This window comes from Herpailurus yagouaroundi, unplaced genomic scaffold, assembly GCF_014898765.1.
Source record: "Herpailurus yagouaroundi ecotype Mexico unplaced genomic scaffold, PumYag 182, whole genome shotgun sequence".
In the NCBI taxonomy this organism is placed as follows: Eukaryota; Metazoa; Chordata; class Mammalia; order Carnivora; family Felidae; genus Herpailurus; species Herpailurus yagouaroundi.
In genome coordinates, this window is record NW_024412413.1 from 59,898,581 (window position 1) to 59,914,760 (window position 16,180).

A 16,180-nucleotide genomic window follows, 5' to 3' on the forward strand; every position below is an offset into this window, starting at 1 on the left:
AGGTGGCAGCGGTTGGTGATTCAAGATCTTTTGGCGCCCTTCTTGTTCCGGACCTAAAAGGCAATGAGCAATTTACAGACCCCTCCCCTGACCCTAAAACCGTGCGACACCCCCCCCCCCCCGCCCCTGCCAGGATATCTCCCTTGCTTAGCCGTGAGTTCCCCGCTTAGTGTGGGCTGGGATACTTCCCTTGATCCGCCGGTGGGAGAACGCCGAACCGCGGGGAAGGCTGAAGCCGCTGCCGGCTAGATGGAAGGCACAATGGGAAGCATTGCCGGGAGAGAGGGGTGCGGTCTCCTTCTCTTACTCTTGTGATTTGATAGAGAGCAGAGGCTACTGAGTTGCTGTGTGTCTTGGAACAGTACCTTCAAAGTTTTTCTTTTCTTCTTCTGTTCCTTCTCTTTCACCTTCTTCCTCTTCCTCCTTTTTTTTTTGAAATGAGCTGGTAGTTGAAGTATAGGTTAAGATTTGGAATTAAGCCTGGTCTCCTGCCTCAGTTTCTCCTTAGGTGAAGTTTCTCCATACAGCGGACGCGTATGCATCCGGCACCCCATCGGGACCTCACGGGTCCGCCAGGAATTGGAGGGCTGAGCCCTCCAGCCCTTCAGTCTGTGACACCTCTGCCAGCATTGGACATCTCATTCCCCACACCATTATCAGAGCACCCTCCCCACCCCCCATGCTGGGAAGGAACCAACCCAGTCAGGCCCCGAGTCAGTAAATGTCTTGGCCGCGCCATTGGTGCTGGAGGCTGGGGCTACGTCGGCGTGCAGACAGAGGATCAGAGTAGAAAGCCCCTAAGAGGTCGGGAGGGTGAGGCCTAAATGAACTTCACCGGCAGTAGTAAGTGGTGTTTGTTGGTTGGGGAAAGCTGCTCCGAAGAGTACTACTCTTCTATGGCTTGTGTAACAGAAACCACAATGATGATGGGGGGGGGGGGGGGGATATTAGCAACTATCCCCGGAGGCGTCCAGCAAGCCCTTACTGCTCAATTGAGGGGCTAAATTATCTCCTGTAGCAAAGGGGGTGCTAAGGAAAAATGAGCTCAAGACTACTCCGCTTAGATTGGAATCCAGGTTCTGCCAGGTATTTGCTGATAAACTCCAGCAAGTTTAGTTATATATGTGTGCCTCAGTTCCTCCATTTGTAAAATAAGGATAGTAGTACCTACCTTATAGGGCTGTTGGGAGGATTAGATGTGTTAATATCTGTAAAATAGAAGAGCCTGGCACAGAGTAAGTAGCATATAAGCGTTCGTGAAATAAATGTCCTTTAATCTTCCCAACATATGAAATAGTTGGCATTTCCCCATTTTACACCCGTAAAGGATCATTAGTAGGCATGAAGAGATGCAGCAAGAAGAAATACATTTGTCGTGTTTGGTTACAAGGCTGGGGAAGAACTGCATTACAGATGCCTTTTTGTGTCCTTCAAAATGTCTGCGGTAGTTGATTTGGAGGAGGTAGTTTATCTGATTTTTTTTTTTTTTTCCCTCTTCCTCTTGGTCTGTCTGTAGCCTTCTTTGGCATTTTGCCAAGTTAAAGCAGTTATGGCATCATCTGACTTTCTGGCATTTTTGTCTGCTTTATAGAGAAGTAGAGCAGAGAGAAAAGATGAGGACTCTTGGCAAACAGATTGGAGGACTGTCCGTCATTTTTTGTACTATTCTTGTCTTTTAATCATAAATAATGCAAACTGAACTGATCATGATCTTAACTCGGCATAAGTGATCTATACAGCCTGTTTGTGGATTTTCTGTGACAAATCTGTTTTTTCTCATGTAGCATGTGACTAATATGTTTTTCTTAATTGCATATTTATTCTAAGATTAGTTTGAACATAATTGGGAAGGGCACATCTTTAAAAGAAAAATGCACATTAAAAAACCTAATAGCACAGGGGTACTGGGTGGCTTAGTGGGTGGAGTGTCTGACTCTTGATTTTGGCTCAGGTCATGATCCCAGCATCATGGGATTGAGCCCCAGCATGGAGCCTGCTTGAGATTTTCTCTCTCTCCTCCAACCCTGACCATCTTCCCTGCTCATGCTCTCTAAAAAACAAAACAAAACAAAACAAAAAAAGCAAAACCCTAATAGAACAACTTTAGGAATCACACAGCACTATAGATCTTCAGTTGCTTGAATAATTGTGGTTCACCCTGTAGAGCTTAATTGTAATTGTGGGTTCACCCCATAGAGCTTAACTAGCTCTTTAAACACTAGCTAATGTGTTAAGATGTATAATCATTTAGGAAGAGAGAACATTATTTCCTATGTAAATGGGAAAGAATTTGCTAAGAAAAATATCTTTGGTCCTTTGGCATTTTGACCAGGAAGTGGTATTCATGGTAACCCATAATAGAAAGAAGGAGGATAAAAAGAATGTTTTATGGTAGATGGGTAGTTTATAGTCTTTTCCAAGACCCATTTTTATAGGCTCAGACTAGATGCAAGATACAAGCAGAAAAATAAATTTGTATGCTAAGTTTCATTTTTTTAATGTTCTAAGACAGTGGATCTCAGACTTAGCTGTTCTTCAGCATCTCCTGGGAGCTTTGTAAACAGACAGACTTCCAGACTGCCCCCAAAGATTCTGACTCTAGGTCTGTGTTAGGGCCTGGGAATCTATTTGGAATCTTTTTAGCTACTGGGAAGGACAGAGAACAAACTAACATAGGTAAGTACAGCTTTAATAAGAGGAGTGATCTTTCAAAATGTGCATTTGATCATGTCATCTACCTAGAATCCATCCATGTATTCTGATAAAGACTAAATCTTTAGTTGACCCACAAAACCCAGCAGTGGTGTACCAGCCACACCTACTATCTTTCAGATCTTCAGTGTCATGTTGCCTTTTCTCAGGTTGTTGCCTCTGTCTTTTAAGTCTCAGTCACCTCTCACTACCAACACACATATACTTTCCAGGGCCAAGCAGAGTACAGTGCCTGGCATGTACTGGGCACTCAACTATCTGTAAAATGTATGGCTATCTGACTGAAAGGGAAGAGTCAAGGATGGACACTGATACTAGTAAATTGATAAGGAGATGGATTGGGGCTTAGGAATATGGAGAGAGATCCCATGTATTTTTGCCATGTGTTAGAATATGAGATGATTGATTTGCTGGAAGAGGAAGTAGGAACAGGGTGCCTGGGTGGCTCAGTCGGTTAAGCGTCGGACTTCGGCTCAGGTCATGATCTCATTGTTTGTGGGTTCGAGCCCCTCATCGGGTGCTGTGCTGACAGCTCAGAGCCTGGAGCCTGCTTCAGATTCTGTGTCTCTCTCTCTCTCTGCCCCTCCCCTGCTTGCACTCTGTCTCTCTCTCAAAAATAAACATTAAAAAAAAAAAAAAAAAGGAAGTAGGAAGAGATAGCTTGAGACAGTAGTGAAGGTTTGAAATAGGTGCTATGAAAAGTGGGAGACAGTTTCCTGGAAACCATTCACAAATACTCATTTGACATTTACTGAGTGCCTAGTCTGTGTTCTTACATAAACTTGCTGAGCAGCATGGAGGGTGGGTGTACTAGGAGATCATGAATTTGTAGCGATACCAATTCATGAGGCAGTTACTTCCTCTTTCCAACAGTACTCAGCTGCTTGGATGATTGAGCCAGAGCAAAGAGGCAGCTGGCATGATAATGGGTTGGAGTTTTGTGGAGTAGGGATGATGGATGAACACAGAGGCAAGGAAGTTGAGAGTCTGAGTAAAAGAGGGTTTGTGGTCCAGGCCAAATAGAGGAGTGAGTATAAAAGTGGCCTATTAGGGGCTCTTGGCTGGCTCGGTGGGTAGAGCATGTGGCCCTTGATCTCAGGGTTGTGAGTTCAAGCCCCACTTTGGGCATAGAGCTTACTTTTTAAATTGTTTTTCTAAGTTTGTTTATTTATTTATTTTGAAAGAGACAGCACAAGCAGGGGAGGAGCAGAGAGAGAGGAAGAGAGAATTCCAAGCAGGCTCCACTCAGCCAGCGCAGAGCCAAACATGGGGCTCAAACTCATGAAACTGACCTGAGCTGAAACCAACAGAAGCTTAAACACCTGAACCACCCAGGTGCCCCATAGTAGAGCTTACAAAAAACAAAACAAAACAACTAAGAAAAAAAGGAAAAAAAATTCTATTAGATTGAGAGAATGTAAAAAGTCACTAACAGGCTTGAGTCTCAATGAGGTTGAAGAAGTAAGATGGTTGGAGATCTCAGAGCTGTAGTTGGAGAAAATAGTGCTTTTGAGATGAAAATTTCAAAGGACATAGAGGAAGACAGGAACTAGGTTGAGTCACCATGGAGTGAATGATTGAAAGGGTAGGGAGGTGAAGATTTTTGGATCTGAGGAGAACGTGCCTTATGGCTTTTTCAATTGCAAGTAGCAAAAAATCTGACTAAAACTAGCTAACCAATAAAGAGGATTTATTGGCTTATGTAACTGAAAAGTCAAGAGGTAGGATGGGTTTCAAGTTCATTTTGATCCAGGGGTACCTGGGTGGCTCAGTTAGTTAAATGTCCAACTTCAGCTCAGGTCACGATCTCATGGTTTGTGAGTTTGAGCCCCACATCAGGCTCTGTGCTGACAACGTGGAGGCTGCTTGGGATTCTCTCTGCCTCTCTCCCTTTCTCTCTCTCTCTCTCAAAAATAAAAAGTTCATTTTGATCCAGAATTTAATGACATAACAAAAGGATCCATTTTCTAATTTTCTTACCACTGTCCTCCCATTTGTTAGCTTCTTACTTGGGTTCCCTCCTGTAGCCATATCTGGCTAGGTTGCACAGGTATCATATCCTTATACCACAAGAGGAAGAAAGTGAGCTTTTTTTTTTTATTTTCTTTTTAAGTTTGGAAATATTTATTTATTTATTTATTTATTTTTAAGTAAGCTCTATGCCCATTGTGGGACTCGAACTCAAGTGAGATCAAGTGTTGAACGCTTTACTGACTGAGCCAGCCAGGCACCCAATTTTTTAAAACAATCATTCATTCATTTATTCACTCATTCAGTATTATTTTTTTTAATTTTTTAATTATTTTTTTAATTTATTTTTTGAGAGTGAGAGACAGAGTGTGAGCAGGAGAGGGTCAGAGAGAGAGGGAGACCCAGAATCTGAACAAGGTTCCAGGCTTTGAGATGTCAGAACAGAGCCTGACTGTATTTACTTATCTTTAAGTAGGCTCCACAACCAGTGCAGAGCCCAGTGTGGGGCTTGAACTCACAACCCTGAGATCAAGACCTGAGTCAGACACTCAACCCAATGAGCCATTCAGACGCCCCAAGAGTTCCTTTTTTTTAATGGCTACGTAATATTTCACTGTATGTATGTACCACATGACCTTAATTTATAAAATATATATTCCTGTAATCATGTTAGCTTTTCCTCCTTGTGTTAGTCAGCTTGTGGTCTTAAAGAAGGCTCTTGCAGCTTCAGGCATCACATCCTTCCAACAGTGACCCAACCAGAAAGGAAGGAGGCAATGAAGGCTTTCTTCTGTTGACACTCCAGTCCCCACATCTTATTGACCAGATCTGGGATCACACAGAGCCACCCCAAGTTACAGGGGAGGCTGGGAGAAAGTATACGACAAAGAGGATCATGATTAATTCCCTAAGGCTGGCACACTGCCACCAGGAATTCTCTGGGATTCTGTATGTGGGTAAGGGGCAAATGGCTGTTGGGTAGGCAACTGTATTGCCACACCCAGTTAACTACGGCACTTTGGGCCAGTAAAGGCACATTTCAAGACAGTAGTATTTGCAAACATCCGTGACAGTGTACCCATATGTAGTTGTATCTGCCTTTCTCTGGAAGAGGCAGGCATCTTGTATGTGTTAGTAGCCAAGACCAGCTGTTTGAGAAATAACAGATGTGCATTTATTTACTTCTTGTGATTAATGACCCTTAATTTGTTCCATCTTCTTATATATTAAGTACAACAGTGTACTGAATTATGTCTCATCTTGCATTTAATATGTAAATCAATACCTCCCTTATATATCCTGAACTGGAAAAGGTTAGGAAAGATTAGGGACCTTTCAGGGATGGGAGAATTTGTGCCATGTCCTCTAGTTTTCTGGAAATGTAATTACTTGAAGTGATGAACTAGGTCAAGAGTGTTTCTTCAAATCACATAGTGCAAGATCCCTGTTTATATTATCTGAAGCCAGCTAGAACAGCGGGCCTTGGGCCATATGCCCAGTATTGAACAACTAGACCAGAGACTTTATTTATTATTATTTTGATGTAATTTATTGTCAAATTGGCTTCCATGCAACACCCAGTGCTCATCCCAACAAGTGCCCTCCTCAATGCCCATCACCCACTTTCCCCTCTCCCCCACCCCCCCATCAACCCTCAGTTTGTTCTCTGTATTTAAGAGTCTCTTATGGTTTGCCTCCCTCCCTCTCTGTTTGTAACTTTTTTTCCCCCCTCCCCTTCCGCCATGGTCTTCTGTTAAGTTTCTCAGGATCCACATATGAGTGAAAACATATGACATCTGTCTTTCTCTGACTGACTTATTTCACTTAGCATAATACCTTCCAGTTCCATCTACGTTGCTGCAAATGACAGGATTTCATTCTTTCTCATTGCCGAGTAGTATTCTATATATATAGAATTCTATATTCTATATATAAACCACATCTTCTTCATCCATTCATCAGTTGATGGACATTTAGGCTCTTTCCATAATTTGGCTATTGTTGAAAGCATTGCTATAAACATTGGGGTACATGTGCTCCTGTGCATCAGCACTCCTGTATCCCTTGGGTAAATTGCTAGCAGTGCTATTGCTGGGTCATAGGGTAGTTCTATTTTTAATTTTTTGAGTTACCGCCACACTTTTCCAGAGTGGCTGCACCAGTTTGCATTTCCACCAATAGTGCAAGAGGGTTCCCTTTTCTCCACATCCTCGCCAGCATCTATAGTTTCCTGATTTGTTCATTTTACCATTCTGACTAGGGTGAGGTGGTATCTCAGTGTGGCTTTGATTTGTATTTCCCTGATGATGAGTGACGTTGAGCATCATTTCATGTTGTCTGTTGGCCATCTGGATGTCTTCTTTGCAAAAGTGTCTAGTCATGTCTTCTGCCCATTTCTTCACTGGATTATTTGTTTTTCAGGTGTGGAGTTTGGTGAGTTCTTTATAGATTTTGGATAATAGCCCTTTATCCGATATGTCATTTGCAAATATCTTCTCCCATTCCGTCGGTTGCCTTTTAGTTTTGTTGATTATTTCCTTTGCAGTGCAGAAGTTTTTTATCTTGATGAGGTCCCAATAGTTCATTTTTGCTTTTAATTCCCTTGCCTTTGGAGATGTGTTGAGTAAGAAATTGCTGTGGCTGAGATCAAAGAGGTTGTTGCCTGCTTTCTTCTCTAGGGTTTTGATGGTTTCCTGTCTCACATTGAGGTCTTTCATCCATTTTGAGTTTATTTTTGTGTATGGTGCAAGAAAGTGGTCTAGTTTCATTCTTCTGCTTGTTGCTGTCCAGTTCTCACAGCACCATTTGCTAAAGAGACTGTCTTTATTGCATTGGATATTCTTTCCTGCTTAGTCAAAGATTAGTTGGCCATACATTTGTGGGTCCAATTCTATTCCATTAGACTATGTGTTTTTGTGCTAATACCATACTGTCTTGATGATTATAGCTTTGTAGTAGAGGCTGAAGTCTGGGCTTGTGATGCCTCCCACTTTGGTTTTCTTCTTTAGTATTACTTTGGCTATTCGGGGTTTTTTGTGGTTCCATACAAATTTTAGGATTGTTTGTTCTAGCTTTGAGAAGAATGCCGGTGTAATTTTTTAAAATGTTTTATTTTATTTTTGAGATAGAAACAGAGCATGAGCGGGGGAGGGACAGAGAGAAAGAGACACAGAATCTGAAGCAGGATCCAGGCTCCGAGATGTCAGCACAGAGCCCAACGTGGGGCCTGAACTTGTCAACCACGAGATCATGACCTGAGCCGAAGTTGGACGCTCAACCAACTGAGCCACCCAGGCACCCCAAGAAGAATGCCGGTACAATTTTGATTGGGATTGAATTGAATGTGTAGATTGCTTCAGATAGTATTGGCATTTTAACAATATTTATGCTTCCAGTCCATGAGCACGGAATGTTTTTCCATTTCTTTGTGTCTTCTTCAATTTCCTTCATAATCTTTCTATAGTTTTCAGTGTACAGATCTTTTACATCTTTGGTTAGGTTTATTCCTAGGTATTTTATGGTTCTTGGTGCAATTGTAAATGGGATCAGTTTCTTTATTTCTCTTTCTGTTGCTTCATTATTGGTGTATAAAAATGCAACTGATTTCTGTACATTGATTTTGTACCCTGCGACTTTGCTGAATTCATGTATCAGTTCTAGCAGACTTTTGGTAGAATCTGTTGGGTTTTCCATGTAGAGTATCATGTCATCTGCGAAAAGTGAAAGTTTGACTTCTTCTCTGCAAATTTTTATGCCTTTTATTTTGTTTTATTGTCTGATTGCTGATGCTAGGACTTCCATCACTATGTTAAACAACAGTGGTGAGAATGGACATCCCTGTCATGTTCCTGATCTCAGGGGAAGCTCTCAGTTTTTCCCCATGAAGATGATATTAGCTATGGGCTTTTCATATATGGCTTTTATGATGTTTAAGTATGTTCCTTCTATCCTGACTTTCTTGAGGGTTTTTATTAAGAAAGGATGCTGTATTTTGTCAAATGCTTTTTCTGCATCTATTGACAGGATCATATGGTTCTTATCCTTTCTTTTGTTAATGTGATGTATCACATTGATTGATTTGCAATTATTGAACCAGCCCTGCAGCCCAGGAATGAATCCCACTTGATCATGGTGAATAATTCTTTTCATATGCTGTTGAATTCGATTTGCTAGTGTCTTGTTGAGGATTTTTGCATCCACGTTCATCAGGGATATTGGCCTGTAGTTCTCCTTTTTTGTCGGGCCTGTCTGATTTGGGAATCAAAGTAATGCTGGCTTCATAGAATGAGTCTGGAAGTTTTCATTCCATTTCTATTTTTTGGAACAGCTTGAGAAGGATAGGTATTAACTCTGCTTTAAATGTCTGGTAGAATTCCCCAGGGAAGCCATCTGGTCCAGGACTCTTATTTGTTGGGAGATTTTTGATAACTGATTCAGTTTCTTCACTAGTTATGAGTCTGCTCAAATTTTCTATTTCTTCATGTTTGAGTTTTGGTAGTGTGTGGGTGTTTAGGAATTTGTCCATTTCTTCGAGGGTTGTCCAGTGTGTTGGCATATAATTTTTCATAGTATTCCCTGATAATTGTTTGTATTTCTGAGGGATTGGTTTTAATAAATCCATTTTCATTCATGATTTTATCTATTTGGGTCCTCTCTCTTTTCTTTTTTTTTTTTTTTTTTTCAACGTTTATTTATTTTGGGGACAGAGAGAGACAGAGCATGAACGGGGGAGGGGCAGAGAGAGAGGGAGACACAGAATCGGAAACAGGCTCCAGGCTCTGAGCCATCAGCCCAGAGCCCGACGCGGGGCTCGAACTCCCGGACCGCGAGATCGTGACCTGGCTGAAGTCGGACGCTTAACCGACTGCGCCACCCAGGCACCCCATCCTCTCTCTTTTCTTTTTGAGAAGCCTGGCTAGAAGTTTATCAATTTTGTTTATATTTTCAAAAACTAACTTTTAGTTTCATTAATCTGTTCTACTGTTTTTTAGATTCTATATTGTTTATTTCTGCTCTGATCTTTATTATTTCTCTTCTGCTGGCTTTGGGGGTTTTTGCTATTCTGCTTCTAGTTCCTTTAGGTGTGCTGTTAGATTTTGTATTTGGGATTTTTCTTGTTTCTTGAGATAGGCCTGGATTGCAATGTATTTTCCTCTTAGGACTGCCTTTGCTGCATCCCAAAGGGTTTGGATTGTTATACTTTTCATTTGTTTCCATATATTTGTTAATTTCTTCTTTCTTTGTTAATTGCCTGGTTGACCCATTCATTCTTTAGTAGGATGTTCTTTAACCTCCATGTATTTGGAGGTTTTCCAAATTTTTCCTGTGGTTGATTTCAAGTTTCATAGCATTGTGGTCTGAAAGTGTGCAAGATATTATCTCAATTCTTTTATATTTATTGAGGGATGCTTTGTGACCCAGTATGTGGTCTGTCTTGGAGAATGTTCCATGTGCACTCGAGAAGAAGGTATATTCTGCTGCTTTAGGAAGAAAAGTTCTAAATGTATCTGTCAAGTCCATCTGTAGACCAGAAACTTTAGACATGTAATTTCCTCTGCCCTGTGTTCTTTGGGTTTCCTTCCTTAAGTTTCTGGGTCGGGGGGAGGGCAACTGAGACCTCTGGCTAATGACCAAGGCTTGAGAATCCTCTTAGGTTGATGGGAAGGAAACAGAGATGGCAGAAGAACCAGCAGCAAGTACAAAAGAGTTATTGAAAAAATAGGAGCTGAGTTAGCAGATGGCATGAAACTTAAATTCAGCTTTTGCTAATAAGGTGAAATTGACAACTCCTTGTGGAACTGAGTTTATAAATGCTCTTTTATTGCCCCCTGAGCCTTTCCTCTCCTCCTAGTGGACAGACAGCCTCCTAAGGTTTATATTCTTCTGGAGAAGATGATAAAGCACCCCCACTCCAAATGCAGTTATGAAGTCTCCAAGTTCCTAGTCCACTGACCCTGTTTTCAGTAATTCACTGTTTGTCCACTTCACTCTCCTTTCATGTGGTACTTAGAACAGATGGGGGGCACCTGGGTGGCTTAGTCGGTTAAGCATCTGACTTCGGCTCAGATCATGATCTCATGGTTTGTGAGTTCGAGCCCTGCATTGGGCTCTGTGTTGACAGCTCAGAGCCTAGAGCCTGCTTCAGATTCTGTGTCTCCCTCTTTCCCTTTCCCTTCCTCACTCTCTCTCTGTCTCTGTCTCTCTCCCTCTCAAAAATAAACATTAAAAAAATTTTTTTTTTGAAACAGATGGGGTACAGCTTCTACAGCTTGCATTCTAGGAAGCTTCCCAAAAGAGGAAGAGTTAAAAGTGAACATATCTGAATGGTTGTAAAATATTTCTCATTTTGCTGCCCATCAGGTAGGCCTGAAGCCTTTTTGGATATGGCTAACCCTGCTACTAAGACACACTTTGAGCCCATGCTGTAGCACGGAGCTTCCAGGTTCACTGGCTTTAGGACTCCTTTCCCTGGAGAGCCCATGAGATCATAATGGTCAGCAGACAATAGATGGGTAACAGACTTGATTGGAAACTCAACAGTAGCTACTTCACACAGGTTCCTTGACCACCCTCAACAAAACCAACATTCTTTTGTTTTGTTTAAAAATTTTTTAATGTTTATTTTATTTCTGAGGGGAAGAGAGAGAGAGCAAGCATGAGCGAGGGAGGAGCAGAGAAAGAGGGAGACACAGAATCCAAAGTAGGCTCTGTGCTCCAAGCTGTCAGCACAGAGCCTGACGCGGGGCTCGAACTTACAAACCATAAGATTACGACCTGAGCCAAAGTCGGATACTTAACTGTCTGAGCCACCCACATGCTCCAACAGAACCAACTTTCTTGGTGGCTACAACCACACTACGTTCTGACCACTCCTTAAACTGGCATGGTTCATAAATTGAAAGGCTTTTTAAAAATTTTAACTTTCATTTTTTCCTGTTTTACTTAAAAACATTAACATTGATGTATGACATTAAATTAGTGTCAGGTATACAACATAATGTTTCAATAGTTGTATACATCTCAGAATAATAAAGTAAGTCTTAGGGCACCTGGGTGGCTCAGTCAATTAAACTTCCAACTTTGGCTCAGGTTGTGATCTTGCATTTCACGAGTTCGAGCTCCACATTGGGCTCTGTGCTGACAGCTTAGAGCCTGGAGCCTGCTTCAGATTCTACATCTCTCTCTCTCTTTCTGCCCCTCTACCACTCTTTCTCCCTCTCTCAAAAATAAATAAAAACATTAAAAAAATTATAGAGTAAGTCTAGTTAACATCCATCACCTTACATTATTACAAAAAAGGTTTTTTCCTTGTGATGAGAACTTTTAAGATCTCTTCTCTTAGCAACTTTCAAATATACGATACAGTATTATTAACTGTCATCACCGTGCTCTACATTACATCCCCAGGACTTAGTTTTTTTTTTTCTATTAAAAAAATATTTTTTAATGTTTATTTATTTTTGACAGAGAGAGAGAGAGAGAGAGAGAGAGACAGGACATGAGCGGGGGAGGGGCAGAGAGAGAGGGAGAGACAGAATCCAAGGCAGGCTCCAGGCTCTGAGCTGTCAGTACAGAGCCTGACGTGGGGCTCGAACTCACAGACCATGAGATCATGACCTGAGCCAAAGTCGGACGCTCAACCAACTGAGCCACCCAGAAACCCCCCCCGCCCAGGACTTAGTTTTTAACTGAAAGTTTCTATCTGTTGACCACCCTAACCCATTTCTCCCATCCCCCAACCCCCACCTCTGGCAGTCACTGATAAGTTTGTTCTTTTTATCTATGAGCTCTTTTTAGTATTATTAGTATACTAGATTCCATATATAAGTATGATCACTTAGTATTTGACTCATTTGACTTAGCATTATGCCCCTGAGGTCTATCCATGTTGATATAAATGGTAAGATTTCCTTCTTTTAATGGCCGAATAATATTCCATAGTGTGTGTATACACACACATGCCATGCACATGTGCTACATTTTTTTATCCATTCATTCTTCAGTGGTCATATAGGTTGTTTTCTTGTCTTGGCTGTTGTCAGTAATGATGTAGGGACTATAGGGGTGCAGGTATCTTTTTTTTTTCACTTTTAAAATCATCTTTATTTTGGTTGCAAAGACACGCTTTACTTAATATTTTATTTGTTCCCATTTGGAGTCTCATAGCTTGCCATGTAAAACACTGACTTCACTATCAAACTGCTATATAAGAACATTGTTATAAAATACAAACTATATTGGGGAGCCTGGGTGGCTCAGTCGGTTAAGTGTCCGACTTCCGCTCAGGTCATGATCTCGCGGTTCGTGAGTTCAAGCCCCACGTCGGGCTCTGTGCTGACAGCTCAGAGCCTGAAGCCTGTTTCAGATTCTGTGTCTCCCTCTCTCTCTCTGACCCTCCCCTGTTCATGCTCTGTCTCGGTCTCAAAAATACATAAATGTTAAAAAAAATTAAAAAAAAAATACAAACTATAAACTAAGACAATCTTCTTTACAGTATTCAGATTAGTGCATCAAAAACAACATTGATTTAAAAAGGCAAGTGGTGGGGCGCCTGGGTGGCTCAGTCGGTTAAGCGTCTGACTTCGGCTCAGGTCACGATCTCACGGTTCGTGAGTTCGAGCCCCGTGTCGGGCTCTGTGCTGACAGCTCAGAGCCTGGAGCCCGTTTCAGATTCTGTGTCTCCCTCTCTCTCTGCCCCTCCCCCGTTCATGCTCTGTCTCTCTCTGTGTCAAAAATAAATAAACGTTAATTAAAAAAAAAAAAGGCAAGTGGTTAATTGGCAAACATCCACATTGTTTTCTAATGAAGGATGGTACAAAATGGTATGCAGGGTAAACATTAAATTTTAAGTGTTAGTGCTCAAAAACAATAATTCTGGGGGGGCGCCTGGGTGGCTCGGTCGGTTAAGCATCCAACTTTGGTTCAGGTCATGATCTCACGGTTCGTGAGTTCGAGCCCCACGTCGGGCTCTGTGCTGACAGCTCAGAGCCTGGAGCCTGTTTCAGGTTCTGTGTCTCCCTCTCTCTCTCTGTCCCTCCCCTGTTCATGCTCTGTCTCTCTCTGTCTCAAAAATAAATAAACGTTAAAAAAAATTAAAAAAAAAAACACAAAAATTCTGGGAAAGTTGCTCCCCAAAAGTAATTCTGACCCAAGGATACACATGTAGCCATAATTCTGAAGGATTTCAGGAAAGGTAATTAATTTTCCATACTAATAGCTGTGAAAGTACACAGCAGAATAACAAGTTGGATCTCCAGATTTCTAACATAGTATGAACTGATTTTTCATACTCTTCCTCCAAATTACATTAAACATTTACAGTGACTACACATACCCCAGTAAACATCAGACTTAAACAGGTCCTATGCAAAAACAATTATCCTTAGTGTTTTACTAGGCAATCTACAGCAAATGCTTAGTGTATATACATCAGGAGGATGAGATATTCTAGGAAATTACTCACTGATTTCATTTAGACTGAACAAGGGTCTTAAGAGAAAACCAACAATAAAAGTTAAATAGATAATTTGTGCTGTTATGAACCAGAAAATGAAACAAAACACCACAAACAGGTGGGTTAACTTTAAATTATTGAGAATATTTCCTCTGCTGGCCCATATCAAAATTAAATTTGAGATTTTTTTATTGAAGTCACACAAATCTGGGTGCATGTCACTCTGTGACAGAGACAGATGCACACAGAACACACACACACACACACACACACACACACACACACACCTACCTTTAAATTTACTGATTCCAAAAGCTAAGTCACCAGGGCAAATAAATTATAAATGAAAAGCATATACATTGTGGACAAAACCTCAGAGTTACTAGATTGAAAAGCACGGAAGTTATGCCAGCAGTGATACCGAGAAAAACTTTCAGTATTAGAAAATATCAGATTGAATCCAAAAGAAACTTCCCCCTGCCAGATAAAAATAACAAAGTATGGGAGCCATCCTTTATGCAGTAGCTTTAAAATAATAATAGTAATAAACCATGATTAAAGGAAATTTCGTACATAATTTGAGAATGTAGTGCAACAGTGTGCTCCTTTATAATTCAGCCTTTCATTCTCCATACGATGAGACCGAGAATTACAAGTCAGATGACAATGATAAAAATGATGAGGGGTTTTCTGGATTTGCGCTGATATTCTGCTGCTCTTGACAGCTGCTGGTTTGCTTGCTGAACGTGCACCTCCGCGTTTTCCACGTTGGCTTCTATGCTATTACATCTCCTTGCTCGTGAATCATCATTCCCAAATCTTTAAATATTTCATTAATATCCATAATATCAGCTTCAAGTTGCCTAATAGAAGATTCTCTCTCATGAATAAGGCAGAGGTCATCCTCTGTAATATTTTCATTCTGCACCTGCACCTGAGGTTGAGCTTGCTTTCCCAGGATACAAGATTCCTTTCCTTTGAGCTGTCCTCAGGAAAACCACCAGATACTCTAGAACTGGCTCTTACTCGAGCAACAAACTCTTTCTCTTTCTCAGCAGCTTCCCTCTGGACCTTTTGAAAGTTTGTCAGTGATGTCGTGAATTGAGCCACTAAGCGATCCTTCTGTATTTTCCTTTGATGCTGTTCGCTGGGGGTGGTGGGCAGGGATCCAAACTCTTTAATGTACTTACCGGTCTCTTTGGCAAGTTGGGTAGTATACTCCTGCTTCTGTTGCAACATTGTGTGATCTTCTGGATATTGGAAGAGATACACTGGGCCAGTAGGGCAGGGTCACCACCAACACCCGGAGTGTAAGACATAGTTGATTTGCTTATTCACTAATTTCATCAGAGGTCACCTAAGCAGTCACCCCAACCTCCTCGGCTTCCTCCTCCTCCGCTGGCCCCAGGCACCCACCGGCTCCAGAGCCCCCAGCTAGATTCTCAGCTGATAGGTATCTTTTTGAGATAATAATTTGATTTCCTTTAGATATATACCCAGAAGTGAAATTGTTGGATCACATGGCAGTTCTGTTTTTAATTTTTTGAGGATCCTCCATTGCTGTTTTCCCTAGTGGTTGCACCAATTTATATTCTACCAACAGTATACAAGGGTTCCCTCTTCTCACCAACACTTATTACCTCTGTGTTTTTGATAACCATTCCAACAGGTGTAAGGTGATTGTGGTTTAGATTTGCATTTCCCTGGTGATTAGTGATCTTGAACATCTTTTCAGATACTTGTTGGCCATCTGTATGTCATCTTTGGAAAAATGTCTTTTCAGAGCTGCCCATTTTTTAATTGGATTTGTTTGGTTTTTTGTTTGTTTTTTTTGCTATGGAGTTTTGTAAAAGTTTTTTTTTTTATATATTTTGATATTAACCCCTTATCAGATATACGAATTTGCAAATACTTTTGCCATTCAGTAGTTTACCTTTTCATTTTGTTGGTTTCTTTTGCTTTGCAGGAGCTTTTAAGTTTGATGTAGATTATTTTTGCTTTTGTTGCCTTTGCTTTTGGGTGTCATATTCAAAAACAACGTTG

At 41.1% G+C, this 16,180-nt stretch overlaps 1 pseudogene; it reads right to left on the reverse strand.

Annotated features, from left to right (window-relative positions):
• Nucleotides 1-13,796: 13,796 nt before the first annotated feature.
• Nucleotides 13,797-15,699, reverse strand: LOC121040938 (syntaxin-7-like; annotated as a pseudogene).
• Between the last annotated feature and the right edge of the window lie 481 nt (nt 15,700-16,180).